At 37.7% G+C, this 23,739-nt stretch overlaps 1 pseudogene; it reads left to right on the top strand.

Annotated features, from left to right (window-relative positions):
* The first annotated feature begins 3,985 nt into the window (after positions 1-3,985).
* LOC122444332 lies at positions 3,986-21,806 on the top strand (annotated as a pseudogene).
* The last annotated feature ends 1,933 nt before the right edge of the window (positions 21,807-23,739 follow it).

The raw sequence follows: 23,739 nt of genomic DNA, 5'->3' as shown, positions 1-23,739 counted from the left end.
CATTTGGGTTGGTTCCATGTCCTGGCACTTGTAAATAGTGCTGCAATGAACATTGGGTGCGTGTGTCTTTTTATGAATTATGGTTTTCTCTGGGTATATGTTCAGTAATGGGATCACTGGTTCATGGTAATTCTATTTTTAGTTTTTAAACACATTTAAATCTAATCACATGAGAAAACTGATTTCAGAAATTCTAGAAGCAATTTAGGAAACTCATCCTTAAGATTCTGTTCCTGTACCATCATTATTGGTACCAAAAGCTATTAGTGAGGGTTCACAAGAGAAACAGAACCAATAGGATAGATGCATATCTATAACACATATCTATAATAGAGATATATAAATATATAGAAAATGCATATCTATCCATGTCTATATGTATCAGTATATCTACATGCATATACATATGTCTAATGTACATATGAAATACAGTAGTATATAAACATATATAGATATATCTGTAGATACAGATATGCAGACTATATAGAAACAGATATAAAAATGCCACACATATATCTGTATATATATTATTATGTATACATATGGTCTTCCCGGGTAGTTCAAATGGTAAATAATCTGCCTGCAATGCGGGACACCCAGGTTCGATCCCTGGATCAGGAAGATCCCCTGGAGATGGGCATGACAACGCACTCCAATATTCTTGCCTGGTGAATTCAGTGGACAGAGGAGCCTGGCAGGCTACAGAGTCACATGGAGTCAGACACGAATGAGCAACGAACACACACACATGCATACACATGTGTTATCTTTAAAATGCATGTATTTATATGCACATGTATATATATAGACATGATATTTACACATATAGAGATGCATGTACATATATGTGCTGTGCAGTACTTAGTTGCTCAGCCATGTCCAACTCTTTGCAACCCCATGGACTGTAGCCCACCAGGCACCTCTGTTCATGGGGATTCTCCAGGCAAGAATACTGGAGTGGGTTACCATGCCCTTCTCCAGGGGATCTTCCCAACCCAGGAATCAAAACCAGGTCTCCCACATTGCTGGTGAATTCTACACCCCCTGAGCCACCAGGGAATACATACAGCTGTATAATATGTGTCTATATCTCTATATATGGGTAGATATTTATGCATGTGTCTATATCTATCTGTTGGTTCTGTGTATTATATATAATGTATATATATATTTACATATCATTCACTTTAAATATACATACATAATACTTGTCTGTGCATATACATGCACTTATTCATATATAAAATAAAATTTCTTATAAGGAACTGGCTCGTGTGATTATGGAAACTGAGAATTCCATGATCTGCCCTCTGTAAGCTTGAGACCCCAGCAAGCCAGGGACAGTTCAAAGGCTTGAGAGCAGGAGATTTGATGATGTACGTTCCAATTTGAATCTGAATGGCTGAAGACCAAGAGGCTGAGAGCAGGAGAAAACCGACATCCCAGCTCATTTTGTCAGGCAGAGAGTGACTTCAGCTTTCCTTCACTTTTTATTCCCTCCAGGCCCACAGTGGATTTGCTGATGCTCACTCACATGGTGGAGATAGAGGGCACCTACTTCATTCAGTTCACCGATTCAGTGCTACTCACTTCTGGAAACACCCTCATAGACACATGGAGAAACCATGTTCAATCAAATACCTGGGCATTCTTTGGTTCAGTCAGATTGACACATAAAATTAACCATTACAACTACTTATCATCATTTATAGCATCCAAATAACACTTCTCTTTCAGAATTTCCAGTCAGGATTCTGACAACAATTCTGACTGGAGCAGCATAGGTCATGTGTCCAGGGATACGGCAGTTACTCTGGCTAACGAGATGGAGGTCCCACTTGATTTAGCTTGAGCCATCTTCCCCACTCCTGGATCTAGGGAGAGAGTCAGAATTCCTGGAGTCAGAAGGGCATTCAACTAAAAATTGATAAGAATTTCCCTTAAAATAACTGTGGATTACATATATCAGACCAATCTTGTGGCTGAATGCAACAGAGAAAAGTTGGATAAACTGTTAAGAAAAATCTTTCTCAAAGCATTGAAGAATAGTAACACAGTGAGGAATTACTACCTTAAAACTTGATAGAAGTAGTGAACTCAGGGTTAAAATCAGCACACAACATAACTTTGATGTCATTTGCTTATTGGGAAAAGCCATTGAGGAGTTGAACATATTTTTCAGCAAGCTGGCATGTTGAGAGAAAAGCTAAATCCCAGGGTTGTATACGGAAAATATACCAGCCAGTTGCCTTTCACCCAGGCTGCCCTTCATCACTGGGCAGGCCAGAGATGGTTAAGTTTTGCAGTTGCATTTAGATGGCCAGTGAATCCAGGCATGTAACAGAGACTAATTTAAATTATTTCTGGAGGAAGAAATTATAAATTATAATAATATATATATATATTTACAATATATATATATATTATAAATTATTGAACTCAAAATGTTTTTATAATTCACATTCTGAGAAGCACAAATCCATAAGAAAAGACATAGAAACTAGGAATCCAGAAAATTGACAGACAATATGAATGACTTGTAAAATACTGGATGAGTGAGTGAGTGAAGTCTCTTAGTCGTGTAAGACTCTTGCGACCCCATGGACTATAGGAGCCTACCATGCTCCTCTGTCCATGGAATTTTCCAGGCAAGAGTACTGGAGTGGGTTGCCATTTCCTTCTCCAGGAGATCTTCCCGACCCAGGGATTGAACCTGGGTCTCCCGCATTGTAGGCAGACGCTTTATTGTCTGAGCCACCAGGGAAATCAAAAATGCTGGATATTAAAATCAAATACAAAATGTAAAAGAGAAGGGGAAAGACAAGGAATACATGAGTAAACAATGCATGTTCAATTGGAGCTACAGAAAGAGTTAAGATAGTGGAAAGAGAAAAGATGATATTGAAGAGATAAAAGCCAACAATTTTAGAACTATGCTGCTGCTGCTGCTAAGTCGCTTCAGTCGTGTCCGACTCTGTGCGACCCCATCTAGAACTATGCTAGAACTACTAAATTATATCTTGTCCTTTGTATATCTTTTTTACTTCTTTTTCCCCTAGTATTTCATTTTCACTTTATTTTACAAAAGTACTTATCTGTGAAGGACTCAAATATAATAAAAAGAGAAAAAGAAACCTGCTCTTTAATCACAGCTATTTTGGGAAGCACTTGTGTAGAACATTTTCTTTCAGCGAATAGAATTAGCCACATACTCAAATGTGATATTATGTGTGCCTATAAGTAAAATATAATGACCTTTAATGGCATTCAAATGCTGGATTTATGAATAAAGAAAAAACTGTAACCAGGAACCATGAGAAACTTTGGTCAGTAGAAATAGGCTCAGAAGTACAGAAATGACAAAATTAGCATATTAGGACTTTAAGACAGCTATTATAAATATGTTTAAGAAAGCTATGCAAAACAAAAGTATAATGTGAGGAAAATAGAAACTGTAAAAAAGAATGGAGTGGAATTTCTATGTTGCATGCATAGACTCTGCAACTCTTTGGTCTGTAGCTTGCCAGGCTCCTCTGTCCTTAGATATTTTCTAGGCAAGAATATTGGAATGGATAGCCATTTCCTACTCCAGGGATCTTCTTGACCCAGGGATCGAACCCACATCTCTTGCAACTCCTACATTGATAGGAAGATTCTTAACCACTGCACCACCTGGGAAGCCCCATAATGAATACTGGAATATCCAAAATGGAAAGTTCACTGTTTTGTTTTAAGAGCTTATAAGACACTGAGCAAAAGATAAGTGAACATGAAAGAAACAATAGAATGCATCCAAATTGAAAAGGAGAAAAAATAGAATGGTTTGGAGAAAACTGTAAAGGTCTTCAGTTAATTGGACTGCAAAGTGAAATGGTCTAACATATGCATAATTAGGATTACAAAAAGAAAGACAAAAATACTTATAAATGTAAAATATGTTTTTAAAGACAATGAAAACCATAATTGTTCAGATCAAGTAAGCACCATGAGCCCTAATGAAAAGAAACGGAAAGTAAATACCACGAGCCTTATGAAAGTAAAATTTATGGAATTTGAAAAAAAAAAAAATCTTAAGAGAAGCAAGAGGAAAAAATATAATTTGTATATGGGAAACAAAAACAGTAGCTAATGACTTGTATAAAGAAACAACGCCTGACAAATGACAATGGAACAAAAATGTGTACATGAATCCATGAAAACCACAAAAGTTTAAAGGAAAAAAGTGAAACACGGTGAGAGGGAGGCTCATGAGGGAGAGGCATAGCGATGCCTGTGGCCAATTCATGTTGATGTTTGGCAGTGACCAACGCAATGTGGTAGAGCGATTATCCTCCAATTAAAAATAAATAAGTTTAATTATAAAAAATAAAATACATATTAAGCCAAATACATGTAAGATGATTATTCCATCAGATTTGCACTACCACTTCTGTAAACAGGAGTCCCTCATTCTGAACGGAGGTGGAGCTAAATGGGAACCTGAAATCAAACAAAATACACCACAGAGCTTCCCTGATGGGCTCAGGGTCTTCCCTGATAGCTTAGTTGGTAAAACACCGGCCTGCAATCCAGGAGACCTGAGTTCGATTCCCGGGTTGGAAAACGCCCCTGAAGACGGGAAAGGCTATCTACTGGGATATTCTGGCCTGGAGAATCCCGTGGACTGTGTAGTCGATGGGGTCGCAAAGAGCTGGACACGGCTGAGCAACTTTGACTACACCACACACAGCGTGTGCTACACTGGAGATTTTTTTATTGTTTGCTTGTCTTAATATTTCTGAGAACAGACTGGTTTAAGAAAACTAATGACAATTTATTGTTGGAGTTTTAAAATACATTAAAATAAACTGAATAATGATAATATAAGAAGGATGGGACATATACAACCATGACGCTGAAGTGGTACAATATTTTAGGGAATTAGAATGTGATGAGTATAATGTGTTTTAAATCTATAAGGAACCACACATACACACAGCTAAGAGAAGATTGAAATGCAAGGAAAAGTTGACAAAATAATTTCAAAATAATACAGGAAAATGAATATTAAGGAAAGATGCATGATACTAATATCAAGATGGTAGAATTAAATCCAAGCATATTTATAACTATAATGTATCTAAATGACCTAAAACATTATGTAGTGAAAATTGTCAGAATGAATAAAATGCAGGATCAGACTATACCCTATCTATAAGTAACCCAAAATATGATGTTTATATTTTAAATAAAAATAACAATCTAAATTAGAAGTAAAATGATGAAATAGACATAAAATGGAAAATATAATCATTACATTGATACAGCAGTTATATTTATATAAGATAAAGTTGACTCAGAGAAATGATTTTACTTGAGATAAAGAGATACACACTATAATGACAAAATAATCAATTTATGAACAAATAATATGAAATAGGTATGATCTAATAAGAACAATTTGAAAGATAAACCAAAAATTATGGAACATAAGAGAAAAGTAAGTATTCTATTTTACTTAGACATTTTGAGAATTATAAGAACACATGGAGAGAAAATGTGAATTTTGCTCTCCAACTTTATATCAAAATTTTTATAGTGCACCATACCAAACAACTGAAGGGTATACATATTAGACTATATTCTGGACTGTATTCTGGACCATAGAGCAAGTCCAAATACATTTCAAATAATTGAAATTACTTTCTGTATCACTCACCTAGAGCCAGACATCCTGGAATGAGAAGTAAGTGGGCCTTAGGAAGCATCAATATGAACAAAGCTAGTGGAGGTGATGGAATTCCAGTTGAGCTATTTCAAATCCTGAAAGATGATGCTATGAAAGTGCTACACTCAATATGCCAGCAAATTTGGAAAACTCAGCAGTGGCCATAGGACTGGAAAAGGTCAGTTTTCATTCTAATCCCAAAGAAAGGCAATCCCAAAGAATGCTCAAACTACCACATAATTGCACTCATCTCACACACTGGTAAAGTGATGCTTGAAATTCTCCAAGCCAGGCTTCAGCAATATGTGAACTGTGAACTTCCAGATGTTCAAGCTGGTTTTAGAAAAGGCAGAGGAACCAGAGATCATATTGCCAACATCCGCTTGATCATCAAAAAAGCAAGAGAGTGCCAGAAAAACATCTACCTCTGCTCTATTGACTTTGCCAAAGCCTTCGACTGTGTGGATCACAATATACTGTGGAAAATTCTGAAAGAGATGGGAATACCAGACCACATGACCTGCCTCTTGAGAAACTTACATGCAGGTCAGGAAACAATAGTTAGAACTGGACATGAATGACAGACTGGTTCTAAATAGGAAAAGGTGTACATCAAAGCTGTATACTGTTACCTTGCTTATTTAACATATATGCAGTGTACATCATGAGAAACTCTGGGCTGGAGGAAGCAGAAGCTGGAATCAAGATTGCTGGGAGAAATATCAATGACCTCAGATATGCAGATGACACCATCTTTATGGCAGAAAGTGAAGAAGAACTAAAGAGCCTCTTGATGAAAGTGAAAGAGGAAAGTGAAAAAGTTGACTTAAAGCTCAACATTCAGAAAACTAAGATCATGGCATCAGGTTCCATCACTTCATGGGAAATAGATGGGGAAATAGTAGCTGACTTTATTTTTCTGGGCTCCAAGATCCCTGCAGATGGTGATTGCAGCCATGAAATTAAAAGACATTTACTCCTTGGAAGCAAAGTTATGACCAACATAGACAGTATATTAAAAAGCAGAGGCATTACTTTGCCAACAAAGGTCCATCTAGTCAAGGCTATAGTTTTTCCAGTGGTCATGTATGGATGTGAGAGTTGAACTATAAAGAAGGCTGAGCACCAAAGAATTGATGCTTTTGAACTGTGGTGTTGAAGAAGATTCCTGAGAGTCCCTTAGACAACAAGGAGATCCAACCAGTTCATCCTAAAGGGAATCAGTCCTGGGTGTTCACTGGAAGGACTGATGCTGAAGCTGAGACTCCAATACTTTGGCCACCTGATGTGAAGAGCTGGCTCATTGGAAAAGACCCTGATGCTGGGAAAGACTGGGGGCAGGAGGAGAAGAGGATGACAGAGGATGAGATGTTTGAATGGCATCAAGAGTTAAACATGACTGAGCGACTGAACTGAACTGAATTGAGCTGAACTTTGAGAAAACAGATCAGCGATCATTTTCGATTCATTTAGAAGTTCAGGATTATAGACAAAGGCATTGCAACAATGAAACAATACAGCTTTCTTCAATAGCCCTCAGGAGTACAAAAACTTTTACAGGATATCAGCAAACAGAATCCTGCAAAAGGTCAAAGGAATTTGTCTTTATCTAGTTGCCCCCTCTGCTTCTGAGCTGCGTCAGAACTTGGGCCTGGGAAAGATGGATGTAATTTATCAGACTCGCTCAAAGTAAAAGGAAACAAAGAAAGAAAAAAGACATGGAGAAAGGGAGGGAAGGAAGGAGAAAAGGGATGAAAGGAAGGCTACAGTAATACAAGGCGTGATGAAGGATAGGAGGAAAGATAAGGAAATGGATAAACTGAAAATTGTATGATGATTTCCGAAATGTAACCATAAGAATCTGTTTCAATTCCTTTTTTATTTAAGGAACTGCATTTTAAACCAAGCTTCTATTAAAGAGACTGAAACGTAACTCATACAGGTTTAAGAAAAACACTGCCCCATCTCCCTCCACACACACAAACAGATTTATTTAAATCTGGAAAGTTTAAGACATTTCAAAATTGTCATCAGGATTAAGCCTCTCTATCACTTTAAACAGCTTTTATTTATATTGGCTGAATTCTTAAACAAGCTCACCAGGATACTATGAAAAAGCCCCTAGACATTCCAGAGTCACAGTTCTAGCACCTGCAATCACAGAAGGAAAGACAAACTCATTTCCGATATCCATAGTTAATGCTGTAAAAGGGTTCTGACTTGCTGTGTTTTAGGTCATGCACCCATTTCTGGAACTTTAACAATTGTTATCCAGGGACACACCTTTCATTGACATCCTGGAACATCTGTCCTCTTCAGAATGGTCAGGGCCATGTTTTGATGATGCCATCTGGAGAAGGGGAAGCTTATAAAAGGGAAAAACAAGTTTCAAAGATAAAAGTAAATGTCAGAGTTTATGTCATTCTTGTGTTTCTTTGTTAAAAATCTGTGGAAGGAACATTAGAAGATAGAAGACCTAAGAAATAATCCTGACTAAAACATAGGCCAAAACGTACCTGCTCTGTGCTTCAATTTTTCTCATCTCTCAAAAGAGATAAATGCCAAACAAGTAGCAATGCTTACTACTCTACAGGCTTCTTTAATATACTTACCCAAATGAATAGGATTAACTATCTGGATATAGTTATGAGGATCCAGTGAGATAAACCATGTAAACTGTGTATCATAGCCTTAGGCATTAGGAAGCACTCAGTACATTTTATATATCAACATCATTACTGCTCCAACTGACGATATTAAGTTTCAGTAGGAATTATGTTATTCACTGGAAGCTAATACACCGTCAGTAAAGGTTGTGTGCTGATGTTATGTGCTGTGTGCTTAGTCGCTCAGTCATGTCCCACTCTTTGTGACCCTGTAGACTGTAGCCTGCCAGACTCCTTTGTCCATGGGGGAGATTCTCCAAGCAAGAATACTGGAGTGGGTTGCCATGTCTTCCTCCACGGGATCTTCCCAACCCAGGGATAAAACTCAGGTCTCCTGCATTGCAGGCTGATTCTTACTGTCTGAGCCAACAGGGAAGCCTGATAAATGTTAGTTAAATGTTTTAAATAGTATATTGACAAATATTTTTTTAATGATAAATTGCATACTATTTTATTGCCTACTATTAAAGTGAACTAAACTAATGGTTTTGTAAAGTTTGTAATAGACTAGTATAATACATGAAGTTGTTTTCTAAATTTTCTTTTCATTCTTTCAAGAGCTTTTGTTAAACCAACAAATCTTATTTTAAAATAATCTTTTTTAAAAACTATTTTCTATTTGAGTGTGCCAATAGTGTTAAAACAGTGCAACTAGAATTTAGATTATCTCTCTATATAACAACAAAAAAGTGTCAATTCAAGAACAAGGGTAACTTACAAATGACATTAATGAGAATAAAGTGGAACTAATGGCAAATGAAATTATATTGGTTTCATATTAATGTTTAACAAGAGGAAATTAGTTTTATTCCTCAAATACAATTATAATTCTATTAAATCCTGTTTGATGATCAAAAAATTGTCCCAATATGACTGAAACAGAGAGAGCAAAAAACAGGATTGCATTATATTGAGATTGAAAGTAGGCATAAATTAAGTGGGGCCACATAAACTAGTGTGACATTTTTAGGATCTATCTCAAGGGCAACCGGAAGACATTGTAGCATTTAACATGATCAGATTTGCATTTTCAGAAGATTTATCTTCAACAGTGTGAAGAATGATTGGAAGAAGGGAACCCTGAAGGCAGTCATTTCCAAAGCACTTGCTACTGTCTATGAGTAAAATGATCTTAGTTTGGAATGACCTCAGGTGGATGAGGCCTGTACAGACTTGATACAGGTGTTCTGATCCTGTCCAGAGATTGAGATGGGACTGCGGCAATGAGAGAGCCCCTGGGCCAGTGGCCTGTGACCATTGGCTCTAGCCCTTCAGCTTTGCCATAAAGAATTCCCACAAAGATGAAAAGTAGTGAAACAAGTGTCTATTAGTAGGAAAAAAGGAACAGTTTGTGTGGCTGGACAGAGACAGAATTTTGCTCTCCTGGTATTTTGAATCACTTTTACGGGGCATTTCTTCTGGGTTTCCTTTTGCCAGTCATCTCGCTTTGCCTAATTCTGTGTCCATCTTTCATATATCTCTGGGTCCCTCTATGTATGCGTGCACATGTCTTAGCCAAGATGGATTCTAGTGAAGAGGCTTACGGGTAGATTGCCATCAGTTAGTACAGGCTAGTTCTGTTGCAGGAAAGGGGACCCCTTCCAGGGCCCAAAACTGTGCTCTTGCCTAACACTGGGAAATGAATTGTCCGAGGAGACACATGTGCTAACAAACCAAGAGATTTTATTGGGAAAGGGCACCCAGGTGGAGAACAATAGAGTGAGGGAACCCAGGAGAACTGCTCTGCCACGTCTTTTACGGTCTCAAGTTTTATGTGTCCGGATTAGCTTCTGGATTGTCTTTAGCCAGTCATTCTGAGTCAGAGTCCTTCCTGGTGGTGCACGCCTTGTTCAGCCAAGATGGACGCCAAAGGGAAGGATTCTGGGAGGTGGTCGGACATGTGGTGTCTCCTTTTGACCTTTCCTGAACTCTTCATGTTGGTGGTGGCTTATTAGTTCCGCCTTCCTTACCAGGACCTTCTGTCGTAAAACAACTCATGCCATTGGTTATTAAGGTGCCTGGCCAGGGTGGGTGGTTTCAGTTAGTGTGCTTCCCCTAACAATTCTCCCTCCATTTTTGACCTCCCAGGAACCTTTCTGGGAATATGTAGTCTAGAAGTTCTCCTTGACTTAGAGAATGAGAAATATGTGGTCTTTTACCTCATACCTAGACAGGGCCCAGCGTCCTCTCTGGATCGTCCTGCTATTTTGATCATGGAGAATTGGTCCACAGGAAACAAACTCCAACAGCTCACCCTGGGAGTTGGAGGAGGGGGCCCCATCTATCTCCTGTCTTAGGAAGATCTGAACAAACTTGCTAAATACTGTTAAAAAATTTGCAGACATTTACATTTCAGATCTAGTTGGCTTTATTTAGTGAATCATGAATAGAGAAGCATCTGGTCTAAAGAAGTAGAGAGGAGCTTTGAAGAGTTGTACAAAGGGAGAGGGTTGTTGACTATAATGAACAGGAATTGACAAGTTATCCTGGGTAAATGCTGATTGATTATACAAGGGTTACTTTATTTATTTGGAGCATGGCCAAGTTTCAGAGCTAGATTATGAAATTTTTAAGTTTATTCTGATTGGCTGGCTTTAGATTTTGATTTCTTAACCTTGAGGCACTTACAGGCTTGAGTTTGGGTTTGCTTACATATGCTGCTAATGTATAGGAACCACTTGAGTCTATTGGCTTCCTTGTTTCATTAATTTAACAATACTTAGAAAAATTGTGAACTGGATAACATTGAATGTGTCAATAAAGGAAAAAGAGTATACAGAATCTCAGGCTTCTAACTTGCTTAACCGGGTATATTGATAATGTGACTTCCTGAGACAAAGAACAATGACAGATAAGGTTGGCTGCATATTAATAAAAGTTTGAGTTTTACATGTGCTTTGTTTGAAGTTGATTAAAATGAAAAGGTTACTTAAGCAATTGAATATGTAGTTCTAAAGTTTTGGAGGCAGATGTGAAAGAAAGATATGGAATAATACTATGACAGTGGATGAGATCTCCTGGAGAGAAAGTATAGCTTGATAAGGGACATAAACTTAGGACAGTTTCAAGGATCTCTACCACTTAGTAATATATAAATATTATTTTTCCTTTTTGGAAAAAAATGATTATGAAGCAATGGGAAAAAACTCTAGAGTAGAAAACAACATTCCAGGATAATAATCACTTTTTTCTTCTTCTTTTTTTTGTCATTAACTTTTATAGAGACTGAGCTAATCAGTTAATAGTTCTGGGTCTTAGTTTTATTATTTGTAAAATGAAAAATTAAACTATATTAGTGCTTCCACTCAGTTTTATATATATATATTTTTTCAAACCAGACTATGGGACCATTTCTGATAAATTGAATTACAATCTCTGTGAGACAGGCCCCAAAATCTGTAGTTTCAAGAAGCACCCTGAGTGGGAACATGTGTGCTGCATAATTTCTATAGATCCTCTTGCGTTCAAAGTTCTGTAATTCTATAAGAATATGCAAAAAGTCATGGACAATATAAAATAAAAGAAACAATAAAGATGGTAACTTCATTTCAAAGAACAGTTTTGAATTTAAACATCTTTTGTTCTTTTTTTTATTCAAATTGAATGCTTCACCTTTAGATTTGCATCAAAAGTTGAAACCATATGTCTTAAAGCTGAATGGCTTTAGTATCTTAAATGGTTTGCCCCCTGTGGGAACTAAATTTATAATTGGTGGCTGGCTTGCTTAAATCCTTGATTATAGGAATTTCCTCTATAGCATACTTACTAGTTGAGGTTCATGGATTTTCTTTTGCTTTTCTTAGAATGTTTTCTTAACAGGATATATTTATTACCAATTTATCTGAAATAAAATTAAGTTTTAGCTCCTTACCCTGTTAAGCCAAGCAATCCTTAAAAGCAAACAATGAGTGGAGATTCGAAAAGAATAAAACAAGCCATCATTATGGGCTTGGGAAGTTAATTAGCACATAAATTAGCAATGGTTCCTATAATGGTGGCCAAATGTTGAATTGTTCCCAGAAGTCACAGAAACCATTTCTGATGTGAGTTTCCCAGGTTTCTTAGGGTTAAATTGGCAGTTGTAGCAAAATGGTATTCATATGCTGGATAGGGTTAGTCTGTCAGGGAAGACTGACTTCCATAACTTAGAGATTGAAGCATAAAATCAGGACAGTTTCATCTGGGACAACTGTAGACCAATGGTGATTATGTGTGGCATATTTAAATGAGAATATTTGAGCATTTCTATGAATGTTAGATAAAATTTTGTTGTTGTTTGGTCCCTAGTCAGGTCTGACTCCTTGTGACTCCATGGACTGTCGCCTGCCAGCATCTTCTGTCCATGATATTTCCCAGTTAAGAATACTGGAGTGCCATTTCATTGTCCAGAGGATTTTCCCAACCCAGGGATTGAACCATGTCTTCTGCATTAGCAGGTAGATTCTTTACTACTGAGCCACCAGGAAAGTCCTTAGGTAACATAGGTAAGTATAAGTCTTTGCTGCTGCTGCTAAGTCGCTTCAGTCGTGTCCAACTCTGTGTGACCCCATAGACGGCAGCCCACCAGGCTCCTCCATCCCTGGGAGTCTCCAGGCAAGAACACTGGAGTGGATTGCCATTTCCTTCTCCAATGCATGAAAGTGAAAAGTGAAAGGAGCCTGCCAGGTTCCTCCATCCATGGGATTTTCCAGGCAAGAGTACTGGAGGGGGGTGCCATTGCCTTCTCTGATAAGTCTTTAATGATGGTTTAAAAATTAAACAATTTTCTTCAGACTCCCAGACTCACACACATTTAGATTGATAGGAGAAATATCACTCAGTGGTTGAAACTCCTTATCAAGAGCACTGATCTTAATATAAATATTTATTTACAGATTATAATGCATGTCACTCTTCCATAAACAATTCCATTAATAATAAGCAAAATAGTATACATACATGAATTTCAGACCTTTCTTTAACTGATTCATTGAAGCAACAGTTGTCCTTTTTGTGAAGAATTTTAGCTTTTTTCTTATAAGTATTTTTTAAAGTAATTTATTCAACAAATATTTTTGCCTGAAAAATCCCATGGACAGAGGACCCTGGTGGGCTATAGTCCAAAGGGTTGTAAAGAGTCGGACACAGCTGAGCATGCTCACCCACATTCAGTAATTATATACTAAGGGCCAACTCTATGTCAACCATAATATTAGCAGTGAGAACAGCAAGAAAAAGGCAGAAACTTTTATAACTTATATAAAGTTTATAAAATTAATGCCAAGATACTCCTATCATGTTACATTGAAAATAAATGCTGAGACTTTATGGTCCAGCTATGATAGAGCCATCATTATTGAACTAGTCCATGTGCAATGAATAGAGATAATTGGACAAGATTTTCAGGCACTACCCAAGCCAATAAGACTGTGATCTCTGGAAAGAGAAAAAACAAAGTGAGCTCTACAATCTCCTTGGCTTTCTGCCTAGAAGTACTTCTCAGTCTACACTAAAGGCAAAGAAATTTGAATGTGAGTATATCAGTCATACAGAAACGAGAGGTCAAGGAAGCAGAGGTGGCTAGAATTTGCAAACCCAAATAGTATAGCAGATGGAGCTACTCAGAGAAAGAGATTCAGAAATCTGCATAGGGGTCCCCTTGCGGTCACATGAAGATATGTGTGGAGGTGGAAAGAAAAAATAAACATTCCCAGAACCCACACAGAGTTGGGAAAATCTTTACTATTCATTTAGCTAAAGTAGGGAGGCCTTGTTGATCAATTAGAGTTATTCGTAGATAACCCAAAAAGATCACCTTTAAAAACAGACTGTTTAGCTCTAGAAAAAAGGCTATTTAATGCTACTGTAACTAGGCTTAATAATGAATCTTAAAAAGACCACATTGATCTACAAGAAACATAAAGCCCTTATAAAAACAGACTTCAAGTCATTATGAAGCAGACATCAAAATCCAAACATTGAACAATGTAATAATCACAGTATCCTTCATTCAAATGTATGTATATATGACAAAAAGCAACAAATGGTACCCATAACCAGAAGAAAATCTGTTTACTGAGGCAGAACCAAATATGATAAAGATAATAGAATCAGCAGAAAAATATCTTTACAAATTGATTATAAATATGGGCAAAGATTTAAAGGAGAATTTCAACATAATAGAAGGAAAATAAAAGATATAAGAAAACAAAATGGAACTGATAGGGAACTAAAATCTGGAAAGAAAAGTCTATTGAATAAGACTAATACACGTTGAATCTAACAGAAGAATTAATGACAGACCTTGAAGACAGAATAGAAAAATATAGATCAAAAAGTATCCAAAGTGAAGAATAGAAAGAGAAATACTGAAACATAATGAATTCTTCAGTGGATCTCTGGTACAAATTTAAAAGGTTTAACATGGATTTTTCTTTGGAATGGTTTTGGTCACTGCCTCCTATACAGTATTTTTAACCTCCATCCATAATTCTTCAGGGACTCTGTCTACCAGATCTAATCCCTTGAATCTGTTTGTCACCTCCAGGGCGTAAATCTAAGGGATTTTATTGAGGTCAAACCTGAATGACTTAGTGTTTTTTTCCTACTTTCTTCAACTGAAGCCTGAATTTTGCAATAAGAAGTTCAAGATCTGAGCCACAGTCAGCTCTAGGTCTTGTTTATACTAATGATCTAGAGCTTCTCTATCTTTGGCTGAAAACAATATAATTAATCTGATTTCAGTATTGAGCACTTGGTGATGTCCATGTATAGAGATGTCAATACTCTATTGGATTCTTTGGGTAGAGTCATTTTATCTCAATAGTACTTTGATGTTATTCTGCTATTTTATAACATCCGGTGTTGCAGATAGATAATGTGATGCTTGTATTATTTACTTTCCCTCTGCGATAATTTTTTCTTTAACCTAAAAATTTGTTTAAAAAATTCACTTTATCCGGGCAATTCAGCTTAGTTGGTAAAGGATCTGCCCGCAATGCAGGAGACCCCAGTTTGATTCCTGGTTTGAGAAGATCCCCTGGAGAAGGGAAAGGCTACTCACTCTGGTATTCTGGCCTGGAGAATTCCATGAACTATATATTCCATGGGGTCCTGAAGAGTCAGACATGACTGAGTGAATTTCACTTTCAGAATTTTTACCAAGACTTTTATCTTCTCATCTGGAAATGGATGGGAACTGATTCTTATGAATGAATATATAATTCTCTGGAAGCAAAATAAGTTGCATCTTTGTTAGGATTTGGAGATTATTTTTACTTAAATTTGAAATAATTCATGACTTTAACGTGAACCAGATTCATTTTCCTATAAAATCGCTGAGTGAGATCCAGGGTTGAATTTGATCCCTGGGTGATAATGACTTTATGCTATTTGGAAAGTGCATAGAGTGATGCATTTAGAAATTCAAAAACTGGAACACACACAGAAACACACACTCTCTCCCAGGTTATCTCTGTAGATCTGTTGACCCTCCTACATCTTCAGAAATGACCCCAGTTCTCCACTCTCCTATATATCTGCCCTTTGCAATGTCTCTTTGCAACTTCTGCCATTAAAGGCGAAGTACATTTTCTTTCTTATTGAAGCTGGTGTGGCCCTGTTTTGTCAGTGGAATGCACAGTAGAGGATATTGTGACAATTCTGAGTGTAATTCCAAAGAGAATGTGAGAATGCATGCCTTTCTTTTCTCTCTCCCTCCCCACTTCTTTCCCTCCCCTGTCTATCAGTAGCTGACCAGTATGAGCATCAACACAGATTAGCCTGCTGGAGATGGAGAGAGAGTGCTGAAAAAAGCCATGTTATCCTAGCCAAAGCCCTTGACCTTGTGACAGAGCCAGTTAATATCAGCCAATCCAACGAAGGTACCAACAGCTGACCTCAGGGGCATGATTAGCATATCTGACAGCAGAAGGGCTACTCGTTTGGCTGCTTGTTCCCAGCATTATTTATGATAACCAAAAACTGAAAGAACATCTAATTTAAAAGTATTTCAGAAATAAACTGAGACTACAGTGCAATTCCATGTTACTTACTTTATACTCCATTGTGTGTGTGATAAGTCTCTAAGTTGGGTCTGACCCTTTGTGACTCCTTGGACTATAGCCCAGCAGACTCTTCTGTCCATGGGATTTCCTAGACAAGAATACTGGAGTGGGTTGTCATTTCCTTCTCCAAAGAATTTTCCTGAGCCAGGGATAGAACCCACATCTCCTGCATTGGCAGGTGGGTTCTTTACCACTGAACCACCAGGAATCCACTTAGAATCCTTTAGATCTGTTCATATTAACTACATTTTATTTATCCAACTTCTAGGGCATATGTGTAGATAGTTTTATGAAGCAAACAAAGATTTCTCAATTCTTCTTTCATGTACTATGTTTATATGATTTGCTTTAAACTTAAAATATATGCAGACACACCAAAATTGTAACTGCACTGAAACACGTGAAAAGGCTTCCCCCAATCATGAGGATAACATAAGGCCTCTAAGGCGCGAGTAATCTGAGATACCACCTTGACTCATGCCAAATTTGAGCCATTTAAATGTAGGCTCCTTTCGGACTATTTGTATAATGTTTTCTTTAATTATTTGACTAGATATTTGCAAAGTTAATAAATTCTAATTTTGCCTAACACATTCATCTTGTTAGCCACCCACCCACCTCTCTTACATGCCCTCCCTCAACTCCTAATCATTTCTCCCAAGGCATCTCTTTTATTTTAGTAAGACATCGTTTGGTTGCAAATGAGAAAACTGAAATTACAGTCAATTTTAAAAAGTAATTTTATTAAAGAAATACAGTGGTTCATGAAACTGGCAAGGATATGGGTAAATTTCACCCCAAGTATGTATGACTGGATCTGGTGGGCTGAAGGATATCATTGTTGTTGTTGTGGCTCAGTAGTAGAGAACCCGCGTGCCAATACAGGAAATTAAGGTTTGATCCCTGGGTTGGGAAGATCCTCTGGAGAAGGAAACGCCAACCACTTCAGTATTCTTGCCTAGAAAATCCCATGGACAGAGAAGGCTGGCAGGCTACAGTCTACAGGATCGCAGAAGAATCGGACACAACTTAGCAGCTAAACAAGAAATGTGTGACTGGGTCTTCTGAGCGGAAGGATATTGTCGTTGCTTTCAGTCACTCAGTCGTGTCCAACTCGTTGCGACCCCGTGAATTGCAGCACACCAGGCTTTCCTGTCCTTCACCATCTCCCAGAGTTTGCTCAAATTCATGTCCATTGAGTCGGTGATGCTATCGATCCATCTCATCCTCTGCCGCCCCCTTCTACCTTCGGTCTTTCTCAGGAAGGATATTGTTTGTATGTAATTCTATCTCCTCATCTCATCTCTTATTCTGTAGATGAATTGGCCTACTTCCATCAGCCTCTCCAAGTAGTTGACCTGGCTACTGGAAGCTCTCAACCAGAGAAATGAAAGGAGCCTCTCTCTCACCTTCAGTAAGGAGAACTCCAAAGCGGGACTCAGATTAGCCTGCGTGAGTTACATGACCACTCATGTTTTCCGTTCTTATGGTTTACAGGATGTCGTTTTACAGCTGATTTGGGTTATCTGTCCAAAACTGTGCCAATAGGACATTGTGATAAGTGACTGAAGAATAGTGCAAATGCAGAAGGGAGAATATTTTGCCAAAAATGTGGGCTGATATTTCTAAAATAAGGAATCAGTGGTGGTAAGAAGACCTAAATGACAGGGTCCCACAAGATTATTTCTCTTTGATATGATGTGACAGCACAATTTATTAATTAATATCAGAGAAAGTTTTCCACATGCCAGACACTTATTACAATAGGCTAGGAACATTGCTGTCATAAGTTGCGTAAAAATAGTTTTATAAAACTGAAAATAATTCAGCTAAAATGCTTTCTGAACGTGGAGGGGAAATATCAAAATCATGATTTTGAAAACTTAATCCTGTTCAGTTCAGTTCAGTCGCTCACTTGTGTCTGACTCTTTGTGACTCCGTGACCTGCAGCAGGCCAGGCCTCCCTGTCCATCACCAACTCCCGGAGTCTACCCAAACTCATGTCCATTGAGTCAGTGATGCCATCCAACCATCTCATCCTCTGTTGTAGGCTTCTCATCCTGCCTTCAATCTTTCCCAGCATCAGGATCTTTTCCAATGAGTCAGTTCTTTGCATCAGGTGGCCAAAGTATTGGAACTTCAGCTTAGGCATCAGTCCTTCCAGTGAATTTTCAGGACTGATTTCCTTTAGGGTCTGGTAAATATCATCAGGCAGAAGTCAAATAATTTTAGAGGTTGCCTTTGGTCTCCTCCTCTTGGGGAATCTGTTTTCTGCCGTCCGTTGAAACAATCATTTCGTGCATTGTTTATTTTTCTGGTTGTTTACCATGGGAGAGAAGGTGAAGTGCCAGTTATTCAGATTCCAGCTGCCTTAGTCAGTTTACTCCTTTCTCTGTGTCCTCATCTCACTGAAGCCTGTGTTATCTGGACTCTGCTGAGTTACCCCTCTGTGTGGTTCAGTTCAGTTCAGTTCTCAGCTGCGTCCAACTCTCTACAACCCCACGTGCTGCAGCACGCAGGCTTCCTTGTCCATCACCAACTCCTGGAGCTTGTTCAAACTCATGTCCATCGAGTCAGGGATGCCATCCAACGATCTCATCCTCTATCGTCACCTTCTCCTTCTGCCTTCAATCTTTCCCAGCATCAGGGTCTTTTCCAATGAGTCCGTTCTTTGCATCAGGTGGCCAAAGTTTTGGAGTTTCAGCTTCAGCATCAGTCCATCCAATGAATATTCAGGACTGATCTCCTTCAGGATGGACTGGTTGGATCTCCTTGCAGTCCAAGGGACTCTCAAGAGTCTTCTTCAGCACCACAGTTCAAAAGCATCAATTCTTTGGTACTCAGCTTTCTTCACAGTCCAACTCTCATATCCATACATGTAGACCTACAAGAACTTCTAGAACACCCCAGAAAGATCTCCTTTTCATCATAGGGGACTGGAATGCAAAAGTAGAAAGTCAAGAGATACCTGGATTGACAGACAAACTTGGCCTTGGAGTACAAAATGAAGCAGGGCAAAGGCTAACAGTTTTGCCAAGAGAACACACTGGTCAAAATTTCCTAGCATATTATGAAGCAATAAGTTATGAATGGAAATAGCATAAGAGTGAATGACTTTTTGTTCCTGATTCTAATCATGTTCTAACTTTATTCCTGGTTATGTAAGAGTGTGTATTAGGTTGGTGCAAAAGTAACTGCAGTTTTGCATTGTTGAACTTTGCCATTTGATATTGGAATACATTTTAAATAAATGTGGTTGCCTTATATATCATTTTAATGTGCATTTCTTGCTTTATACTTTTTGCTAATGAATTAATACTTGGTGTTTATTTTATATATACTTTAGACTATTGGAATTATGTTAGACAAAAAAGCACATTCAAATGATTTTCTTCTTCAAGTTCAAAATGGATCATAAAGCAGTGGAGACAATTCACAACATCAGCAATGAATTTGGTCCAGAAACTTCTAACAGATGTACAGTGCAGTGGTGGTTCAAAAACTTCTGCAAAGGAGACAAATGCCTTGAAGATGAGGAGCATAGTGACTGGCAATTGGAAGTTGACAAAAACGAATTGAGAGCCATCATTGAAGCTGATCATCTTACAGCTACACAAGAAGTTGTGCAAGAACTCATCATAAACAATTCTATTCAGCATTTGAAGCAAATTGGAAAGGTGGAAAAGCTCATAGTGGTTGCCTAATGAGAGGATTAAAAAAAAAAGTCATCATTTTGAAGTGTCATCTTCTCTTACTCTATGTAAAAACCAATGAGCCATTTCTCAGTTGGATTGTGACTTGTGAAGAAATGTGGATTTTATCTGAAAAGCAATGATGACCAGCTCAGTGGGTGGACCAAGAAGAAGCTCCAAAGCAGAGAAGGTCATGGTCAGCATTTGGTGGTCTGCTGCTGGTCTGATCCACTACAGCTTTCTGAACCCAGTGAAACCATTACCTCTGAGAAGTATGCTCAGCAAATTGATTAGCTGCCCATAAAACTGCAATATACAGCCTTGATGTACTCCTTTTCCTATTTGGAACCAGTCTGTTGTTCCATGTCCAGTTCTAACTGTTGCTTCCTGACCTGCATACAGGTTTCTCAAGAGAGAGGAAAAGGAGTCCGTCAAGGCTGTATATTGTCACCCTGCTTATTTAACTTATATGCAGAGTACATCATGAGAAATGCTGGGCTGGAAGAAGCACAAGCTAAAATCAAGATTGCCGGGAGAAATGTCAACAACCTTAGATATGCAGATGACACCACCCTTATGGCAGAAAGTGAGGATGAACTAAAAAGCCTCTTGATGAAAGTGAAAGAGGAGAGTGAAAAAGTTGGCTTAGAGCTCAACATTCAGAAAACTAAGATCATGGCATCGGGTCCCATCACTACATGGGAAATAGGTGGGGAGACAGTGGAAACAGTGTCAGAATTTATTTTTGGGGGCTCCAAAATCACTGCAGATGGTGATTGCAGCCATGAAATTAAAAGACACTTACTCCTTGGAAGGAAAGTGATGACCAACCTAGATAGCATATTAAATAGCAGAGACATTACATTGCCAACAAAGGTCTGTCTGTTCAAGGCTATGGTTTTTCCAGTGGTCATGTATGGATGTGAGAGTTGGACTGTGAGGAAATCTGAGTGCCGAAAAATTGATGCTTTTGAACTGTGGTGTTGGAGAAGACTCTTGAGAGTCCCTTGGACTGCAAGGAGATCCAACCAGTCCATCCTGAAGGAGATCAGTCCTGGGTGTTCATTGGAAGGACTGATGCTGAAGCTGAAACTCCAGTACTTTGGCCACCTCATGCAAAGAGTTGACTCATTGGAAAAGACTCTGATGCTGGGAGGGATCGGGGGCAGGAGGAGAAGGGGACAACAGAGGATGAGATGGCTGGATGGCGTCACCGACTCGATGGACATGAGTTTGAGTAAACTCCGGGAGTTTGTGATGGACAGGGAGGCCTGGCATGCTGTGGTTCATGGGGTTGCAAAGAGTTGGACACGACTGAGTGACTGAACTGAACTGACTGAACTGAAGACTGCAGTGTCTGCAGCTGGCACTGGTCAGCAGAAAGGGCCCAATTCTTTCCCAGGACAGTGCTCTACTGCACATCACACAACCGATGCCTCAAACGTTGAGTGAACTTGGGTTTGAAGTTTTGCCTTATCTGCCGTATTCACCTGGCCACTTGCCAGCCAGCTACCACTTATTCAAGCATCTTGACAACTTTTTGAATAGAAAATAGTTCCACAACCACCAGGATACAGAAAATGCTTTCCAAGAGTCCATCGAACCCCAAAGCACTGATTTTTATGCTATAGGAATAAACAAACATATTTCTTATTGGCTAAAATGTGTTGATTGCCCTGGTTCCTGTTATGATTAATAAAGAAGTGTTTGAGCAGTTACAGACCCTGATTTAAAATTCAAGTCACGCAACCACAATTACTTTTGAATGCAATTACTTTTGGTTAAAAAATAAATGAAATTTTGATGAAGCATGGACTACATATAGAGGTTTAAATAATAAAATTTATTTAATAAAAGTATATGATATTGTGTTCTATTGTATAAAATAAACAGTTTCAATGGCCATTGCAGTCTTTTTTTAGATCCATGATATGTAGTAAGATAATAAAAATTCAAATGGTTTCACAATTCATGAATATTGATGTTATCAAAGCTATAAATGAGGTATATTTATAGTTATGAGTATTTATCCCACTAACTTTTCATCAAATTCTATTTTTATGTGTATATTCTAAAATTTATAATCTAGACAATATCATTATTTATAACAGTATGCATCCATACACTGGATAAAGAATTTACTTGTGAAAACTACACATGAATGCCAGTGGTTAACAAAACATGATTTATGTAAATTCCTTGTATCTGTATTTATTGATATTTGTTATGCCTTGCTGGTATTCAAGTCATGGATATTTAACATTTTCATAAATTTATGAAATAAAGTCATTGCAGAGATTGTTACTCTTATTCTTATAAAAATAATACATCACCAAGCTAAGGTGCCCTGGCAATCACAGCAGAGCACTCTGGAGATCACAGGGAAGACCAAGCAAGACAGTAGGGAGCTAAGACTCGTAAATGTAACAATTTATGCTCCCAATTACCAAATATGGAAATAAAACGCACCAGATAGAATAAAAATTATAAAAAATAATTAAAATAATACCCTTGCACAAAGGAAACCAAGGAGATTTTTATTTTAGAAATCAAAATTTACTGAGGATGTAAAGGAATGAATGAATTAATGTTGCATTATTTGAACATCAGTTGTTTATTAAAACACTGTGAAGGGGCAAAAATGAATGTCTCATTGCTGACTTCGAGACAATTGTCTATCACTAGTAGAAATAAGCAAAGAAGTAAATATAATAGAATGATAGAAGTATTCTTGTGGGCAGGGATTAGTGGAATTGAGAGAGAAAAGAAGTGAAGAGAGAAGAGAGAAACTCTCAGTTTAATTAAACCTGAAATGATTTCACCAGCAGCGGAATGAGGATATTGAAGGGAAATGCAATGCCCTTTAACTTCTGTAAATATTTGTACTAAAATGTGTGCCACTTTTGAAGAACCTGCTCAGAAATGAAACAAATCAATTTTCTAGAACCTTTAAGCTATGTAAATGCTTTATAAATTAAAACACTTGACCTGATTAGAAAAAATAAGTTATAGTTTGTCAGAACACTGGGGGAACAGAGGTAGGCATACAGATAAGAATTCTCAGTCTCCTCTTGTGAAGACATGTGAATGGAAGCTAGTGATCTTGAGCCCAAAAAACAGGTAGGAAACTAACTGGAGTTTAGTAAGGCTGGCATGGAGGATTTAGAGTAGTAAGTCAGAAAAAGAAATCAGAGAAAAGTTGAAACAGGCTGAGGCAGACCATACATATGTTCATTTGCATTCTTTCTCTGTACCTTATTCTATTGGCAACATAAGACTGAAAACATGTGTTTTAAACAAGTCAGTGCCATGATTTAATGTGCACTTCAGAATGCACATTATTCTTTCAGAAGTTTGGATTGTTATTTATCAAACATTTTTTCTTTCTTATTTTGTGACAATTTAATCCCATAAAATATTATCAATGTTTAAAAGAAAGAAAAAAAAAAAACTATAGAAGAAAAAGTTCAGTCTTGGTGTCAAAATAATTTGAGAATCATTTTAGTGAATAAATGTATATGAAAATATTACAACTTCAGTTATGACTCACCAGAGGAGCATAAAAAACCCTGCCTAACTTAAATTAATTTGATAAAATAAATTTTCCTTTCAGAAAGTTCATGAAAGCA

Source organism: Cervus canadensis, chromosome 6, assembly GCF_019320065.1.
Source record: "Cervus canadensis isolate Bull #8, Minnesota chromosome 6, ASM1932006v1, whole genome shotgun sequence".
Lineage (NCBI taxonomy): Eukaryota > Metazoa > Chordata > Mammalia > Artiodactyla > Cervidae > Cervus > Cervus canadensis.
This window is presented reverse-complemented; position numbering and strand designations above follow the sequence as displayed.